The following is a 20,443-nucleotide window of genomic DNA, read 5'->3' as shown; positions in this document are numbered from 1 at the left end:
CCCAACCCAAAACCCTACTGCTAAAGCCAACCCTTGGCCCAAAACCCTAACAGCCCCAACCATTAACCCTAACCCTACTCCTAACGCCAACCCTTGGCCCCAATTCCTTACAGGCCCTAATACTAACGATATCCCTAGTGCTAACGTCAAACCTTGGCCCCAGCCACCAATGGCCCCAACTCCTATCCCTAACACTAATCCTACTCCTAACGCCAACCCTTGGCTCCAACCTCTAATGGCCCCAACCCCTAACACTAAACCTAACCCTACTCCTAACAACAACCCTTGGCTCCAACCCCTAACGGCCACAACTCCTAACCATAAACCTAACTGTACTCCTAACGCCAACCCTAGGCCCCAACCCCTAATGGCACCAACACCTAACACTAACCCTAACCCTACTCCTAACGCCAACCCTTGGCTCCAAACACTAAAGGAACCAACACCTAACCCTAACCCTATTCCTAATGCCAACACTTGGCCCCAACCCCTAACGACCCAACCCTTAACCCTAACCCTACTCCTAACACCAGAAATTGGCCCCAACACATAACCCTAAACCCAATCCTACTCCTAATGACAACCTTTGACCCAAATCCTAATGGCCCCAAACCCTAACCCTACTCCTAACACCAGCCCTAGGCCCCAGCCCTTAACAGCCTCAACCCCTAACCCTAATCCTACTCCTAACACCAACCCATGGCCCCAAACCCTAACGGCCCCCAACCCCTAACCTTCACCCCACTCCTAACACCAATCCCTAATGGCCCCAAACCCTAATGGCCCCTAACCTAACTGCCCCAACCCCTAACCCTAATCCTACTCCTAACGCCAACCCTTGGCCCCAACTCCTAATGGCCCAAACTCCTAACGGCCCCAAACCCTAACCCTAACCCTACTTCTACCTCCAACCATTGGCCCCAGCCCCTTAGGGCCCAAACTCCTAATCCTAAACCTAAACCCAAACTCTACTCCTAACGCCAGCACTTAGCCCCAACACATAAACGTAACCTAACCCATTTCCCAACGTCAGCCCTTGGCCCCAACCCCTAATGGCCCCAACCCCTAACCCTAAACCTACTCCTAACGCCAACCCTTGGCCCAAACCCCTATCTGCCCCAAACCCTAACCCTAACCCTACTCCTACTGCCAACCGTTCGCCCCAACCCCTAAGGGCCCAAACCCCTAATCTTAACCCTAGCACTAACCCTACTCCTAACACCAGCACTTGGCCCCAACACATAAACGTAACCCAACCCTACTCCTAACAACAACCTTTGACCCAACACCTAATGGCTCCAACCCCTAAACCTAACCCTTCTCCTAACACCAACCCTAGGCCCCAAACCCCAACGGCCCCAACTCCTAAACCTAACCCTATTTTTAATGCAAACTCTTGGCCTGAACCCCTAACGGCCCCGACCCCTAACCCTAACCCTACTTCTAATGGCAATATGTGGCCCCAACTCATAACTGTAACCCTACTCCAAACGCCAGCCCTTGGCCTGAACCCCTAACGGCCCCAACCCCTAACCCTTACCCTACTCCTAATGCCAATCCTTGGCCAAAACCCTAATGGCCGCAACCCGTAACCCTAATGCTATTCCTATTGCCAGCCCATCGCCAAAACCATTAACAAACCCAACCCCTAACCGTAACCCTATCCCTACGGATAAAGCCAGCCCTTCGCCCAAATCCCTAAAGGCCCCAAACCCTAACCCTAACACTACTCCTAACACCAGCCCTTGACCCCAACCCCTAACGGCTCCAATCCCAACCCTAACCCTACTTCTAACGCCAACACTGGCCCCAACCCATAACCCTATCCGTACACCTAACGTCAAACCTTGGCACGAACCCCTAATGGCCCCAACCCCTAACCGTAAACCAAACCCTACTCCTAACCACAACCCTAGGCCCCAACCCCTAATGGCCCCAACCCCTAACCCTAACACTACTGCTGAAGCCAACCCTTGGCCCCAAACCCTAAGGGCCCCAACACCTAATCCTAATCCTAACGCCAGCCCTTGGCCCCAACCCGTAATGGCCCCAACCCCTAACCCTACTTCTGAAGCCAACCCTTGGCCCCAAAACCCTAACGGCCCCAACCCCTAATCCTAACCCTAATCCTACTCCTAACGCCAACCTTTGGCCCCAACCCCTAATGGCCCCAACTCCTAACTGTAACCCTAATGCAAACTCTTGGCCTGAACCCCTAACTACCCCAACACCTTACACTAACACAAACCCTAACCCTACTACTACCACCAGCCGTTGGCCCCAACCCGTAACGGCCTCAACACCTAACACTTCTCCTAACGCCAATCCTTGGCCCCAACCCCGGACGGCCCCAGCCCCGGACGGCCCCAACCACTAACCCTTCTACTAATGCTAGCCCGTGGCCCCAACGCTGGATGGCCCCAACCCCGGAGAGACCCAAACCTGGACGGCCCCAACCCCTAACCCTTCTCCTAACGCCAACCCTTGGCCCCAAACCCGTAACTCTTCTCCGAACGCCAACCCTTGGCCTGAACCCCGGACGGCCCCAACTCCTAACCCTTCTCCTAACGCCAACCCTTGGCCCCAACCCCGGACGGCCCCAGCCCCGGACGGCCCCAACCACTAACCCTTCTACTAATGCTAGCCCGTGGCCCCAACGCTGGATGGCCCCAACCCCGGAGAGCCCCAAACCTGGACGGCCCCAACCCCTAACCCTTCTCCTAACGCCAACCCTTGGCCCCAAACCCCTAACTCTTCTCCGAACGCCAACCCTTGGCCTGAACCCCGGACGGCCCCAACTCCTAACCCTTCTCCTAACGCCAACCCTTGGCCCCAACCCCTAAACTTTCTCCTAACAACAACCCTTGTCCTTAACCCCTAACTTTTCTCCTAACGCCAACACTTGGCCCAAACCCTGGATGGACCCAAGCCCTAACCCTGCTCACAACGCAAACCCTTGGCCCCAAACACTTACCCTTCTGCTAATGCCAACCCTTCGCCCCAACCACGGATTTCCCCAACCCCTCACCCTTCTCCTAACACCAAATCCTTGGCCCCAAATCCCTCACCCTTCTCAGAACGCCAACCCTTGGCTCCAGACGCGGATGGCCCCAACACCTCACCCTTCTCCTAACGACAACCCTTGGCCCCAATCCTCTACGGCCCCAACCCCTAACACTTCTCCTATCGCAAAAACTTAAACCCTAACCATTTTCTTAACACCAACATTAGACCCAACACCTAAAACTTCTCCTAACGCCAACCCCTGGCCCCAACCCCTAACTCTTCTCCTCACACCAATCCTTGGCCCTAATCCTGGACTGCCCAAACCCCTAACCCTTCTCTAAATGCCAATCCTGGACGGCCCCAACTCCTAACCCTTCTCCTAAAGCCATCCCAGGATGGCCCCAACCCCTAACCCTTCTCCTAACATGAACCCTTGGCCTCAACCCGTTATCCATCTCCTAACGCCAACCCTTGGCCCCAAACCCGGACGGCCACAACCCCTAACCCTTCTCGTAAGGTCAACCCCGGATGGCCCCAACACCTAACCATTCCCTTAACGCCAGTCCTTGGCCACAAACTAGGATGACCCCAAATCAAAACCCTTCTCCTAAAGCCAAGCCCAGATGGACTCTTCTCCTAACGCCAAACCTTGAACCCAAAACCAGGATGGCCCAAACCCCTAACACTTCTCCTAACGCCAAACCTTGAACCCAACCCTGGACGGCCACAACTCCTAACCCTTCTCCTAATGCCAACCCTTGGCCCCAAACCATAAAATGTCTCCTAATGCCAACCCTTGACCCCAAGCCCTAACTCTACTACTAAAGCTAGCCCCTGGCCTCAACCCCAGTCGGCCCCAACCCCGGAGGGCCCCAACCCCTAACCCTTCTCCTAATGCCAGCCCCTGGCCCCAACCCAGGATGGCCCCAAGCACGGATGGCCCCAACCCCTAACCCTTCACCTAACGACAGTCCTTGGCCTAAAACCCTGTCGTGGTTTAACCCGGCCGGCAGCTAAATACCACGCAGCCGTTCTCTCACCCTTCCCCCTCCCTCTCTGGGACGGGGGAGAGAAATGGAAAGTGAAGCCCATGAGTTGAGATAAAGACAGTTTAATAGGACAGGAAAATAATAATAACAATAATAATAATAATGTTACAATGGTGATAATAGGAAAGTAATAATAATATGTACAAACAAGTGATGCACAATGCAATTGCTCACCACCCGCTGACCGATGCCCAGCCTAACCCCGAGCAGTCCGGCCCCCTCCCCCCGGCTAGCCACCCCTATATATTGTTTAGCATGATGTCAGATGGTATGGAATACCCCTTTGGCTAGTTTGGGTCACCTGTCCTGGGTCTGTCCCCTCCCAGCTCTTACTGCACCCCCAGCCTGCCTGTTGGCAGGACAGAGCAAAAGGCTGAGATGTCCTTGGCTTGGTATAAGCACTGCTCTGCAACAATTAAAACATCGGGGTGTTATCAGCACTCTTCTCATCCTAAGCCAAAACACAGCATTCCACCAGCTACCAGGAAGAAAATTAATTCTGTTCTAACTGAAACCAGGACATCTATCCACCCCTTATTCCATACCATTTATGTCATGCTCAGGTTACACTCTTTTCCATACATTCTAATTAGTCGCCTATAGTAGTCATGGTAGTGATAACATACAGTATTATAAAGTAATTAACATGGTACAATTCAGTTCATGGGCTATTCTCACCCAGTATTAAATCTCCTTGAGGTACACACCGGACCTCTCCGTTCTTTTGCATCACCCACCAAGTGTATCCAGGTCCCTGAGCGAAAACAATTCCACGAATGGGTTTGCCTTTTCCTGAGGCGGGAGTAGCCCAGACTGTTTTACCCAGCATATTTCTTACATGCACTACAGGAACTTTATCCCCATCTACAGTACGTAACAGGTTTGATTGGGCAGGTCCAGCTCGGTTGGCAGATCCCCTAGTATTGACTAACCAGGTGGCCTTTGCCAAATGCGTATCCCAGTTTTTGAACGTCCCAGCGCCCATTGCTTTCAATGTAGTCTTTTACAGTCCATTGTATCGTTCAACTTTCCCAGAGGCTGGTGCATGATAGGGGATGTGATACACCCACTCAATACCATGTTCTTTGGCCCAAGTGTCTATAAGGTTGTTTTGGAAATGAGTTCCATTGTCTGACTCTATTCTTTCTGGGGTACCATGTCGCCATAGGACTTGCTTTTCAAGGCCCAGGATAGTGTTCCGGGCGGTGGCATGAGGCACAGGATATGTTTCCAGCCATCCGGTGGTTGCTTCCACCATTGTAAGTACGTGGCGCTTGCCATTGCGAGTTTGAGGGAGTGTGATGTAATCAATCTGCCAGGCCTCTCCATATTTATATTTCAGCCATCGTCCTCCATACCAAAGAGGCTTTGACCATTTGGCTTGCTTGATTGCAGCACACGTTTCACAGTCATGAATAACCTGTGCTATAGCGTCCATGGTCAGGTCCACCCCTCGATCACGAGCCCATCTGTATGTTGCATCTCTACCTTGATGGCCTGAGGTGTCATGGGCCCATCGGGCTATAAATAATTCACCTTTATGTTGCCAATCCAGGTCCACCTGAGCTACTTCAATCTTAGCAGCCTGATCCACCTGCTGGTTGTTTTGATGTTCTTCAGTAGCCCGATTCTTGGGCACATGAGCATCTACGTGGAGTACTTTCACAGCCAGGTTCTCTACCCGAGCAGCAATATCTTACCACAATGCAGCAGCCCAGATGGGTTTGCCCCTACGCTGCCAGTTGTTTTGCTTCCATTGCTGTAACCATCCCCACAGGGCATTTGCTACCATCCATGAATCGGTGTAGAGATAGAGAACTGGCCATTTTTCTCGTTCAGCAATGTCTAAAGCCAGCTGAATGGCTTTCACTTCTGCAAACTGACTCGATTCGCCTTCTCCCTCAGCACCTTCTGCAACTCGTTGCATAGGACTCCATACAGCAGCCTTCCATCTCCGATGCTTCCCCACAATACGACAGGACCCATCAGTGAACAGGGCATATTTCTTTTCATTCTCTGGTAACTGGTTGTACAGTGGGGCTTCTTCAGCACGACCCACCTCCTCCTCTGATGATATGCCAAAGTATTTGCCTTCTGGCCAGTCCATAATCACTTCCAATATTCCTGGGCGACTGGGGTTTCCTATTCGAGCCCACTGAGTAATCAGTGCAACCCACTTGCTCCATGTAGCATCGGTTGCATGATGTGTAGAGGAGACCCTTCCTTTGAACATCCAGCCTAGTACCGGCAATTGGGGTGCTAGGAGGAGCTGCGCTTCAGTACCAACCACCTGCGAAGCAGATCGAACTCCTTCATATGCTGCCAATATCTCCTTTTCAGTTGGAGTATAGCGGGCCTCAGATCCTCTGTATCCCCGGCTCCAAAACCCCAGGGGCCGACCTCGAGTTTCCCCAGGTTCTTTCTGCCAGAGGCTCCAGGTGGGGCCATTCTCCCTGGCTGCAGTGTAGAGCACATTCTTTACAACTGGTCCTGTTCAAACTGGCCCAAGGGCTACTGCATGAACTATTTCCTGCTTGATTTGTTCAAAGGCTTGTCGTTTTTCAGGGCCCCATTCAAACTCATTCTTCTTACGGGTTACTTGGTAGAGCGGGTTTACAATCAGACTGTAATTTGGGATGTGCATTCTCCAAAACCCCACAACACCTAGGAAAGTCTGTGTTTCTTTTTTGTTAGTTGGTGGAGACATAGCTGTTATTTTGTTGATCACATCCATTGGGATTTGACGACGTCCATCTTGCCATTTTATTCCTAAAAACTGGATCTCTCATGCAGGTCCTTTGACTTTATTTTGTTTTATGGCAAAACTGGCTTTCAGAAGGATTTGGACTATTTTCTTCCCTTTCTCGAAAACTTCCTCTGCTGTGTCACCCCACACAATAATGTCATCGATGTACTGCAGGTGTTCAGGAGCTTCCCCCTGCTCTAGCGCAGACTGGATCAGCCCATGGCAAATGGTAGGGCTGTGTTTCCACCCCTGGGGCAGCCGATTCCAAGTATATTGGACTCCCCTCCAAGTGAAGGCAAATTGTGGCCTGCACTCTGCTGCTAGAGGGATGGAGAAAAATGCATTAGCGATATCAATTGTGGTGTACCACTTGGCTGCCTTCGATTCAAGTTCGTACTGAAGTTCCAGCATGTCCGGCACTGCAGCACTCAGTGGTGGTGTCACTTTGTTCAGGCCACGATAGTCCACTGTTAGTCTCCACTCGCCATTAGACTTTTGCACTGGCCATATGGGACTATTGAAAGGTGAATGAGTCTTGCTGATCACTGCTTGGCTCTCCAATTGACGAATTAGCTTATGGATGGGAATCAGGGAGTCTCGGTTAGTGCGATATTGCCGCCGGTGCACAGTTGTGGTAGCGATTGGCACTTGCTGTTCTTCGACCCTCAGCAACCCCACAACGGAGGGGTCCTCTGAGAGACCAGGCAAGGTAGATAATTGTTTAATGTCCTCTGTCTCTAAGGCAGCTATACCAAAAGCCCACCGGAACCCTTTTGGGTCCTTGCAATATCCTCTTCTAAGATAGTCTATGCCAAGGATACACGGAGCATCCGGGCCAGTCACAATGCGGTGCTTTTCCCACTCATTCCCAGTCAGACTCACTTCAGCCTCCAATAAGTCAACTGCTGAGATCCCCCTGTCACTCCACAAATACAGATGGGCTCTGGTCCTTTATAGCTCGATGGCATTAGAGTACATTGTGCACCGGTGTCTACTAAAACCTTATACTTCTGTGCGTCTGACGTGCCAGGCCATCGAATCCACACAGTCCAATAAACTCGATTGTCCCTTTCCTCCCCCTGGCTGGAGGCAGGGCCCCCCTAATCCTGGTCAGAATCTTCTTCGTTTCTGTGTTTGAAGGACTGTCTGCTGGAAGTTGGAGCAGCAAACTTTTCAGAGAATCCCTTTTTCTTGATTGTTTTCTTTTGCAACTCATGTACCCATGCCTCTAGGGTTGCAGTAGATTTTCCATCCCATTTTCTCATGTCCTCTCCATGGTCTCGTAAGTAAAACCACAGGGTGGCACGGGGTGAGTACCCACCATATCGTCTTCCTTGTGTGGATGAACGCCTACCCCTGATAGCTGAGACACTGCTTTGTGCAGGTGCGGAGGAGAATAATCTCTCTTCAAGGTGGCGAACCTTTTCAGAAAGTTTCTCCCAAGTGTTCTCTTTTGGTCGGTGGACACTGGTTGGTTCAGGTGGGGAGGACGATAGATTCTCTTCAAGTTGGTGAACCTTTTCAGAAAGTTTCTCCACAGCTGAGACGCAGGCCTGTAAGGAAGAGGAGAGACTTTCTTCGTACTGCCGGAGTTGTTTAGCCACTTCATCCACTGTGGGTTCCTCATCCTCTTTCCAGGCCATTATTGCCAATGAGCTGGCATATGATGATGGTGCACTCCGTACAAACTTCCGCCACATGGGTCGTGTACACCTGACTTCATCTGGATCTTTGGATGTTTGTCTGAGGTCTGGATCCTCATAAATCACTTTCCGTACGGCTAATTCCCTCAGGTACTGGATTCCCTTCTCCATAGTGGTCCACTTGCCTGGTAGACATAAAAGTTCTTCCTTGAAGGGATACCTTTCCCTCACAGCTGAGAGGAGATGCCTCCAGAGGCTGTGAGATTGTGCTCCATCTGCAATTGCTTTGTCAATGCCTGAGTCTCTAGCAAGGGATCCCAGTCGCTTGGCTTCCCTGCCGTCTAATTCCACACAATTGGCTCCAGAGTCCCAGCATCAGAGCAGCCAGGTGACAAGCTGCTCACCTATACAGCGACCAAAATCTTTTCGCACATCTTGTAACTCACGCTCATTTAGGCTTCGGGTAGTTACTGTTGATTTTTCGTCATCCTCATCTTCCTCCTCCTGAATCCTTGATGGCCCAGCGTCGTCGTCGTCTCCGTCGTCTCTCTACCTAGATTTGGCAGAAGACTCTCTGCGTTCTAAACGACCTGAATCTCTATACCATTTTTTCACCTTCTCTACAGGGGCAGCTTGCACTGCTACTGCTCGTTTCTCTGACCTTGTTACAGGGTCTGCCACAGAGGTTGGAATACCCTCTGCAGGGTCAACTTGCACTGCTACAGCTCTTTTCTCTGACCCAGCCACAGGAGCTGGAGCGGCTGCAGGAGCTGGAGCAGCTGCAGGAACCGGAGCTAGAGCGGCTGCAGGAGCTGGAACTGGAGCAGCTACAGGAGCTGGAAATGGAGTGGCTGCAGGAGCTGGGACTGGAGCGGCTGCAGGAGCTGGAACTGGAGCAGCTGCAGGAGCTGGAACAGGAGTGGCTGCAGGAGCTGGGACTGGAGCGGCTGCAGAGTCCACCGTAGGGGTCACAGTGGCCGTTGGATCTGTCACAGGGCTTGGAGTGGCCGCAGGGTCTGTCACTAAGTTGATAGCAGTATCAATGGCAGCTCGATAGACATGAGCCAGGCCCCAGCACGTTACAATGATTTGTGTCACTTTGGAACTGCCAGAATCATGGCACCTTTTTTTCAAGCATTCTGCCAGTTTTTGAGGATTTTGCAGTTGTTCAGGGGTGAATTTCCAAAACACTGGGGGTGCCAACTGCTCTAGATGCCTGCCCATATCTTCCCATACTCCCTGCCACCCACAACTATACTGCCTCCGGGCAGATCTCCGGATGAGCTTCCTAAGTAGTTGTTTAACTTTAAGCAGAATCTGAAGTGCATTCAGGAGGCAGAACAACAAGACTATGCTGGTCTGAGTATCCCAAGGATATTCAATATCTTGGAGAGCTATTGTAACAAGCTCGGAGGATAAGAGGGTGGTGAAGGAGGAAGGCATAGTGATCCAGGAGGATACAGGGGTGGTGAAGGAGAAAGGGAGAGTAATCAAGTAAGAAAAAATATCTTCCCCTTTCCCCTCCACAGATTGACTCCCTAATGGAAAAAAACAATAGGTATAATTGCTAATAGTTTCCAAGATACAGTTTCCAAAGTACAGAGTCGACGATGTTACTGAATACATAGTATAGTACAAGTTAGAGTCATGACCAGATATCTCATCGTCTCATAAGCCATTGCTACAACACTCAGTACCATAATGATCTGAGACCAGGGCCCGGAGAGGATAAACAACATGACAGAGAGCAAATACGGAAAATAATGTGCTATAATACTCAATTTGGAAAACAGGCACAGCAGAGTTGAGATTAAAGCAATCAGCATTATGACAAGTGACTATTAAGCAGGTCTAATACTTACACCAATTTTAGTTTAACACACTCTGGTCAGATCTGCCATTATCTCAACCTTTTGAGCCCCATGTTGGGCGCCATGGCAGCAAACCCTAACCCTTCTCCTACTGCTAAGCCCAGATGGTCCCAACACCTAACCCTTCTCCTAATGCAAAACCTTGGCCCCAACCCCAGATGGCCCCAAACCCTAACCCTTCTCCTAATGCCAGCCGATGGCCCCAACCCCGGACGTCCCAAGCCTAGACGGCCCCAAACCCTAACCCTATTATAACGCCAACCGCGGACGGGCCCAACCCCGGACAGCCCAAACCCCTAACCCTTCTCCTAATGCCAACCCATGGCCCCAACCCCGGACAGCCCAAACCCCGGATTGCCCCAAATCCTAATCCTTCTCCTAATGCCAGCCCCTTGTGCCTGCCCCGGACGGCTCCAAATGTGGACAGACACAACCCCTAACAATTCTCCTAAATCCAGACCCTGGCCGAAATCCTGGAGGGCCCCAAACCTGGATGGCCCCAACCCCTAACACTTCTCATAACGCCAATCCTTGGCCCCAAACCCGGATGGCCCCAAACCATAAACCTTCTCCAAACACCAAGCCCGGATGGGCCCAACCCCGGAGAGATCCAACTCCTAACCCTTTTCCTAACACCAGCCCATGGCCACAACCCTGCACCGCCCAAACATCGGCTGGTCGTAAACACTTACCCTTCTACTAACGCTGGCCAGTGACCCCTACCCCAGATGGCCCCAACCCTGGATGGCCCCAACCCCGGAGGCCCCCAACCACCGAAGGACCCAACCCCCGGAGGCCCCAACCCCTAACCCTTTTCCTAACACCAACCCATGAGGGCCCCAAGCACGGACGACCCCAACGCAGGACGGCCCCAACCCTGGCTAGCTATAAACTCTAACACTTCTCCTAATGCCAGCATTTGGCCCCAAACCCTGGATGGCCCCAGCCCCTAATCCTTCTTCTAACACCAACCCTTGGCCCCAACCCTGGAGAGCCACAACTCCTAACCCTTTCCCTAATACCAATCCTTGGCCCCAAACCATAAACTTGTCTCCTAATGCCAGCCCCTGGCCCCAACCCCGGAGGGCCACAATCCCAGACGGCCCCAAATCCTAACCTTTTTCCTAATGCCAATCCTTGGCCCCATCCCCGAACGGCCCCAGCCCCTAATCCTTCTGCTAATGCCAGCCCCTGGCCCCAAGCCCGGATGGCCCAAGGCCAGATGGACCAAACCCCTAACCTTATTCTAATGCCAACCGCGGATGGCCCCAACACCGGACAGCCCAAACCCCTAACACTTCTACTAATGCCAGCGCATTGCTCCAACCCCGGACGGCCCAAACCCCGGATGGCACCAACCCCTAACCCTTCTCCTAACGCCAGCCCCTTGCGCCTGTCCTGGACGGCTCAAACCCTCGACAGATACAACACCTAACCCTTCTCCTAAAACCAGCCCTGGCCCAAACCCCAGAGGGCCCCAAACCTGGATGGCCCCAACCCCTAACACTTCTCATAATGCCAATCCTTGGCCCCAAACCCGGACGGCCCCAAACCATAAACCTTCTCCAAACACCAAGCCCGGACGGGCCCAACCCCGGAGAGATCCAACTCCGGATGGCCCCAACCCCTAACCTTTTCCTAAAACCAACACATGGCCACAACCGCAGACCACCCAAACAGCGGCTGGCCCTAACCACTTACCATTTTACTAATGCCGGCCAGTGATCCCAACCACAGATGACCCCAACACCGGATGTCCCCAACCCCAGATGGCCCCAACTCCTGACCCTTCTCCTAACGCCAATCCTTGGCCCCAACCCCGGATTTCCCCAACCCATCACACTTCTCATAACGCATACTCTTGGCTCCAACCCCGCACGGACCAAACACCTCACCCTTCTCCTAATGCCAACCCTTGTCCCCAACCCCAGATGGCAACAACCCTTACCCTTCTCCTAACGCCAAACCTTGGCCCCAACCCCTCGCCCTTCTCCTAACGCAAACCCATGGCCCCAGCCCCGGACAGCCACAACCCCTAAAACTTCTACTAACGCCAACCCTTCACCCAAAACCCTAACATTTCTCCTAACGCCAACTCTTGGCCCCAAGCCCTAAGCCTTCTCCTAATGACAACCCTTGTCCCCCACTTCTCACTCTTCTCCTAACGCCAACCCTTGGCCCCAACCCCAGACGGCCCCAACCCCTAACCCTTCTCCTAACGTCAGCCCCTGGTCCCAACCCAGGATTGCCCCAAGCAGGGACGGTCCCAACCCCGGACGGCCATAAACTGCAACACTTCTCCTAATGCCAGCCTTTGGCCCCAACCCCGGATGGCCCCCAACCACAGATGGACCCCTTCACCTAACACCAACCCATGAGGGCCCCAAGCACGGACGACCCCAATGCCGGACGGCCGCAACCCTGGCTGGCGCTAACAACTAACCCTTCTCCTAACACCGGCCAGTGGCCCCAACCCCGGACGGCCCCAACACCAGACGCCCCCAACCACAGTCAGCCTCAACCCCCGACGGCCCCAACCCTTAACCCTTCACCTAACGTTAACCCTGGATGGCCCCAACTCCAAACCATTCTCTTAACGCCAACTCTTGGCCCTAACTCCTAACCCTTCTCCAAACACTAACCCTTGGCACCAACCCCTTACCCTTCTACTAAAACCAACCCTTGGCCCCAACCCCAGATGGCCCCAACCCCTTACCCTTCTCCTAAGGCCAAACCTTGGCCCCAAACCCGGACAGCCCCAACCCCTAACCCTTCTTCTAACGCCAAGCCCATATCGTCCCAACCCCTAACCCTTCTCCTAATGCCAATCCTTGGCCCTAACTGCGGACAGCTCCAACCCCTAACCCTTCTTCTAACGCCAAGCCCAGACGGCCCCAACCCCTAACCCTTCTTCTAACGCCAAGCCCGCACGGCCCCAACCCCTAACCCTTCTCCTAACGCCAGCCCCTGGCCCCAACCCAGGACGGCCCCAAGCACGGACGGCCCAAAACACTGGATGGACCCCACCATTAACACTTCTCCTAATGCCAGCCCCTGGTCCCAACCTCGGAGGGACCCAAACCTGGACAGCCCCAACCCCTAACGCCAATCCTTGGCCCCATCCGGAGGGCCCCAACACCTAACACTTCTCCAAAGGTCAGCCCCTGGCCCCAACCTCAGACGGGCCCAACCCCAGACGGCCCCAAGCCAAAACCTTTCTCCTAATGCCAATCCTTGGCCCCAACTAAGTTCAACTAAGTTCAACAAGGCCAAGTGCCGGGTCCTGCACCTGGGGCGCAATAACCCCAAGCAGAGCTACAGGCTGGGAGAGGAATGGTTGGAAAGCTGCCAGGCAGAGAAGGACCTGGGAGTGATGGTGGATAGTCGGCTGAATATGAGCCAGCAGTGTGCTCAGGTGGCCAAGAAGGCCAACGGCATCCTGGCTTCTATCAGGAACAGTGTGACCAGCAGGGCTAGGGAGGTGATCGTCCCCCTGTACTCGGCTCTGGTGAGGCCGCACCTCGAGTCCTGTGTTCAGTTTTGGGCCCCTCGCTACAAGAAGGACATCGAGGTGCTTGAGCGGGTGCAGAGAAGGGCGACGAAGCTGTTGAGGGGCCTGGAGAACAAGTCCTACGAGGAGCGGCTGAGGGAGCTGGGCTTGTTCAGCCTGGAGAAGAGGAGGCTCAGGGGCGACCTTATCGCTCTTTTTAGGTACCTCAAGGGAGGCTGTAGCGAGGTGGGGGTTGGCCTGTTCTCCCACGTGCCTGGTGACAGGACGAGGGGGAATGGGCTTAAGTTGAGCCAGGGGAGTTTTAGGTTAGATGTTAGGAAGAACTTCTTTACTGAAAGGGTTGTGAGGCACTGGAACAGACTGCCCAGGGAAGTGGTGGAGTCACCATCCCTGGAAGTCTTCAAAAGACGCTTAGATGTAGAGCTTAGGGATATGGTTTAGTGGAGGGCTGTTAGTGTTAGGTTGGAGGTTGGACTCGATGACCTTGAGGTCTCTTCCAACCTAGAAAATTCTGTGATTCTGTGATTCTGTGAACTCCGGACGGCCCCAACCCCTAACCCTTCTCCTAACGCCAGCCCCTGGCCCCAACCCAGGACGGCCCCAAGCATGGACGGCCCCAACCCCAGATGGCCCCAACCCTAGATGGCCCCAACCACCGAGGGCCCAAACCCCTAACCCTTCACCTAACACCAATCCATGACGGCCCCAAGCACGGACGACCCCAATGCCGGACGGTTCCAACCCCGTCTGGCGCTAACCACTAACCCTTCTCTTAACAGCGGCCAGTGGCCCCAACACTGGATGGCCCCAACCCCGGAGGCCCCCAACCCCCGACGGCCCCAACCCCCGACAGCCCCAACCCCTAACCCTTCCCCTAAAGACAACCCTTGGCCCCATCCCCTAATGCTTCTCCTAACGAAAACCCTTGGCCCGAACCCAGGACGGCCCCAACCCCTAACCATTCTCTTAACGCCAACCCTTGGCCCCAATCCCTCACCCTTCTCCTAACGCTAACCCTTGGCCTCAACCCCTAACCCTTCTCCTAATGCAAAACCCTGGCCCCAACCCCAGATGGCCCCAACACCTGACCCTTCTCGTAACGCCAGCCCCTGGCCCCAACGACGGTGGGCCTCAACACCTCAACCTTCTCAGAACGCCAAACCTTGGCCCCAAACGTAGATGGTGCCAACCCCTCACCCTTCTCCTAATGCCAACACTTGGCCCCAACCCCGGACGGACACAACCCCTAACCTTTCCCTAAAACAAACTCTTGGCCCCAACCCCTAACCCTTCTCATAATGGCAAACCTTGGCCCCAACCCCGGACGGCCCCAAGCCCTAACCCTTCTCCTAACGCCAATCCCTGGCCCCAACCCCAGATGGCCCCAACCCTTCACCCTTCTCATAACGTCAACCCGTGGCCCCAACACCGGACGGCTGTAAACCCTAACCCTTCTCCTAACACCAATCCCGGGCCCCAACCCCGGACGGCCCCAAACCTCTAACCCTTCTCCTAACGCAAACCCTGGCCCAAACCCCCGAGGTCCCCAACCCCGAATGTTGCAGGAAGCACGGCCGAAAGCACGACAGACACCAGTAGAGTCAGATCATGCTCCAATTTATTGCCCGAATAGCCTAACTTTTATAGAGAACTTAACAGGGGTGGACAGTGTTTCACACAAGATTATTGGTCAAAAGCACTCAGACAAACAGCTACAAGAAAACAACCCCACCTGCAAGAAAACAACCTCCTTGTGATTAGCAGTCACATAGACCTTGTCCTTGAGGCCAGCTACTGGTAACAATATTTTCCTGAATTCCTCAATTGGGCGATGTGGGAACACTGTCATGGGAACTTCTCATAATTGCCCTGGTAGCTTGGTTTGCTCAACTACAGCAAGCCATGGGATTTTTGCTGTTTCAAGAAATCCCTCAACAATTCACCCTTCTTCTTTTGAGCAAACCAAGCCCGACACAGCAGTTTTACAAGTAACTCTTTAGCTATACTTACAACACACAACGATGATTACCACCATAAACCAAATCCTTAATCCCCTTGTGATTAAACCCAGCAACCATCTACACTTTGTTTCAAACAAGTCAGTGAACCATTGATTGAAAGGATTGATACCATATTGAATCTTTCTCATGTGCTCTTTCAGGAAAGTAATGGATTTGTGAATTGACTCATTATGATCAGAAAGGTTTAAACAGTACATTCCCTTAAAGTCCTCACACCCATTCCTTTGAGCTAAAAGCAAGAAGTCAATAGCAGCTTGATCCTGTAAAAGCAGATGTCGCAGACTATTTTGATCTGGTAACATCTCCTCAAGTATCTCTGTCGTGGCATAGGCTTGCCTCTCGGCCCAGCATACCAAATTTTCTAAGTTGTTACGTGCGGCTGCAGATGCCACTCCAGGCACTGAAATTGCTAATGCCGCTCTAGCTGCAACCCCACACAATTCAACATTATCATTGCAATCCCATGCAAGCAATGCCCATTTATGTCTGGTGATCTCACGCAACTGTAACAAGCTAGGAGCAAATACAATGAGTTTATCTAAGTAACATGGACATCTGATAGCATTTGCAGGGATACCTTGCCAGGCCCCATCCCCACAAATCAGAAGCACATCAGGAGGTAAGGCCAAAGCTGTACAATTGTTCCAAACACTGTAGTTGTTACCCCTTGTCTCCATGCTATAAACCCCTAAGTCCTGCTTAGCAGCGTCATTGTAATCACAGGTGTTATTTGTGTCTTTGTACCGGTATGGCCTTTTCCAGGTTCCTGTAGCAGGAATCATCTGATATCCACGGCTACGTTCACTTTTGTAGCCACCTTTCAGGTTGATACATATTTGACTACAGATACCAGGGTTTTGACATTCATCAATGTCTCCACAGTTTCTCTTGTCTACAAACTCAAACCCAGCTGGACAGTCACATTCATTTATGATGCATTCCTCCAGGGGCTCATCACCCCAATCCTTGCAGTCTCTCTGCTGGTTACACACTTTATTGATATCTATGCATTCTCCACTTCTGCACTTGAATTTGCCAGGTCCAGAGCACTGAATAACATTGTTACAGTTTGCTTCATCAGTGCCATCCAGACAGTCTCTCACACCACTGCACTGCCTACTCCCATGGACACTGCTCCCATCTTCACATCTGAACTGGTCTGGCCTGCAGGTCCGAGAAGGGCAGTTAATTTCATCACTTCCATCCTTGCAATCAGGATCTCCATCACATCGCCACTTCTTGTGGATACATTCACCTGAGCCGCACTGCACCTCACTCGTAGAACACTTCACTGGAGGTGCAGGCTGGCGGCCACACTGCTCCAAAGATTCATCTGAGTGGTCGGAGCAGTCAGCATCATCATCACACACCCAGCTGATAGGGATGCAGGTAGAACTCTTGCACTGAAACTCATGAACACCACAGGTAGGAGGTGCACACTCCAGCTCATTGCTACCATCACTGCAGTCATCTTGAACATTTCAGACAAAGCTTTTGGAAATACATGGCCCACTACTGCATGTGAATTCTGCTGCACTACAAGTCACAATGCCACAATTCTCTTCATCTTCTCCACTGTCACAGTCCTTTTCACCATCACATTTCCAGGACACCGGGATACGCTGGACTGACAGGACCACAGCTAATTTCATTTACCCGACATGTTCTCATATGACACAGATCAGCACTCTCATCAGACCCATTTTCACAGTCCGGATCCCCATCACACGGCCATCTATTTGGCACACACTGACCACTGTTGCACACAAAGTCAGGTTCAGCACACGTCTTCTTCACACAAGCACTCTCATCACTGCCATCTGAGCAGTCTTCACATTTTACTCTTGCACTGTTGGCGGCAGTGCACAGGCAGGCGAGGGCGAGCAGCAGGCAGAGTGCCCCACAGAGCAGCAGCGCCTGCCACCGCTCCGCACCTGTGTCACTTATACTACTCCTATTACCTGTGCCGTCAGTGTCAGTGGCATCCTCCTGGTACCGTTTCTGTCTTTGTCGCCCCTTGCTCTCCCCCTTTTCTTTTTGCCACTGACCATTCACCACAACTGGATGAGACACATGATTACTAGTTAGGAAAGAGAGTGTCATGTCTGCTTTACGGCTGCAGGCCGTGCCAGCTGCAACCCTAGAAGCTGTTTGTGAACAAGCCTGCCGGTGGTCATTTGGCAGTGTAATCTGCGTCTCTGCACTCCTGCCCCGCAATAGAGCTAAATTGTCACTAGTAATCTGTAGAATGTGGCAACCCCACGGAATCTTATCCAGAAACATAGTTATAACACCGATCTGGGGACGAATAGTCTTTTTTGCATTGCAAGATAAACTTCTTATAAAAAGAATGCCAGAGAGAAGCAGCACAGCCGCTGCTGCATCCATGGTTACGTCAGGCAGGCTGCAGGGTCCTGATGTCCGTCCCTCTGCTCTGTGCCGACTCGCCACACGGTGAGGGTCGGCTGCCGTTGTCCACTGACGCCTCTGGTCTCCCGTAGCAACTCGATCTCGGATGTCCCGTATCGCACCGCAATTACTTCAATTTCATGCGATTACTTCAAATTTCCCGCATCTCTCCGCGATTCCTTTTTCCGCGTCCCCCCGCGACTCCGCGTCTCTCCGCGATTCCCTTTTCCGCGTCCCCCCGCGATTCGGAGTCCCCCCGCGATTCCACGTCTCACCACGATTCCTTTTTCCGTGTCTCTCCGCGATTCCGCGTCTCTCCGCGATTCCGTTTCCCGCGTCTCACCGCGATTCCGCGTCCCACCGAGATTCCGCGTCCCACCGCGATTCCATTTCCCGCGTCCCACTGCGATTCCGCGTCCCTCCGCGATTCCGCGTCCCACCGCGATTCTGTTTTCCGCGTCCCACCGCAATTCCGCGTCTCACCGCGATTCCGTTTTCCGCGTCCCACCGCAATTCCGCGTCTCACCGCGATTCCGTTTTCCGCGTCCCGCATCTCTCACCGGGAGTACCGCGTCTCACCGTGAGGCCTGTGTACAGTGTTTCCGGGTCGGTGTCTGGTCTGCTCCAGCGCCGGTCGGATGGGCGCTCCGATGTCCCGGCGGCGCGGCGAGGTCGCGGCGCCGCTGGTCCCCTGCGCCGCTGGTCCCGGCGCCGCTGGTCCCGACGCCGCTGGTTTCCTGGTTCCCCTGCGTTCCGATGTGCCGGAGCCACTAGTGTCCCGCTGCGCTGCGATGTTTGTCCCGGCGCCGCTGCGATGTCCTGTTCGGGTCCTGTTCAGGGGTCCCTGTTCGGGCGCCATATGTTGCAGGAAGCACAGCCGAAAGCACGACAGACACCAGTAGAGTCAGATCATGCTCCAATTTATTGCCCGAATAGCCTAACTTTTATAGAGAACTTAACAGGGGTGGACAGTGTTTCACACAAGATTATTGGTCAAAAGCACTCAGACAAACAGCTACAAGAAAACAACCCCACCTGCAAGAAAACAACCTCCTTGTGATTAGCAGTCACATAGACCTTGTCCTTGAGGCCAGCTACTGGTAACAATATTTTCCTGAATTCCTCAATTGGGCGATGTGGGAACACTGTCATGGGAACTTCTCATAGTTGCCCTGGTAGCTTGGTTTGCTCAACTACAGCAAGCCATGGGATTTTTGCTGTTTCAAGAAATCCCTCAACACCCGAACCCTTCTCCTAATGCCAGCCCATGGCCCCAAACCCAGACGGCCCCAACTACTAACATGTCTCCTAATTCCAGCCCCTGGCCCCAGCCCCTGACGGCCCCAACCCCTAACCCTTCTCCTAAAGCCAACCCCTGGCTCCAACCCCAGATGGCCCCAACACCTGACCCTTCTCGTAATGCCAACCCTTGGACCCAACCCCGGATTTCCCCAACCCCTCACAATTCTCAGAATGTCAACTCTTGGCTCCAACTCCACATGGACCCAACACCTCACCCTTCTCCTAATGCCAACCCTTGGCCCCAACCCCAGATGGCACCAACCCCTTACCTTTCTCCTAAAGCCAACCTTTGGCCCCAGCCCCGGAGAGACACAACCCCTAAACCTTCTCCGAACGCCAACCCTTTGCCCAAAACCCTAACTCTTCTCCTAACTCCAACTCTTAGACCCAAGCTCTAACCCTTGTCCTAACACCATTCCTTGGCCCCAACACTTAACCCTTTTCCAAACGCCAGCCCCTGGCCCCAACCCCAGACGGCACCAACCCCGGATGGCCCCAAGCCCTAACCCTTCTTCTAACGCCATACCTGGAAGGCCACAACCCCTAACACTTCTCCTAAGGCCAACCCCAGACGGCCTCAACCCCGGACGGCCCCAACCCCTAACCCTTCTCCTAATGCCAATCCTTGGCCCCAAACCTGGATGGCCCCAAACCCTAACCCTTCTAACAAAAAACCCCGGACGGCCCTAACCCCTAACCCTTCTCCTAACGCCAGCCCCTGGCCCCAACCCAGGACGGCCCCAAGCACGGACGGCCCCAACCCCGGACTGCCACAAACCCTAACCCTTCGCCTAATGCCAGACCATGGCCCCAACCCCAGATGGCCCAAGCCCAGGCGGCCCCAACCCATAACCCTATTCTAACGCCAACCCTGGCAGCCCCAAC

At 53.2% G+C, this 20,443-nt stretch overlaps 1 pseudogene across 1 annotated transcript; it reads right to left on the bottom strand.

Moving 5' to 3' along the window:
- Positions 1 to 15,716: 15,716 nt before the first annotated feature.
- Positions 15,717 to 18,809, bottom strand: LOC311426482 (very low-density lipoprotein receptor pseudogene; annotated as a pseudogene). Its single transcript has 2 exons — positions 18,636 to 18,809; positions 15,717 to 17,836 (listed from the first exon to the last, which is right to left on the bottom strand). The product of its transcript is annotated as a very low-density lipoprotein receptor pseudogene (transcript).
- Between the last annotated feature and the right edge of the window lie 1,634 nt (positions 18,810 to 20,443).

This window comes from Aythya ferina, assembly GCF_964211825.1.
Source record: "Aythya ferina genome assembly, chromosome: W".
Classification (NCBI taxonomy): Eukaryota; Metazoa; Chordata; class Aves; order Anseriformes; family Anatidae; genus Aythya; species Aythya ferina.
The sequence above is the reverse complement of the archived record's forward strand: the minus strand, read 5'-3'. Positions and strand labels throughout refer to the sequence as shown.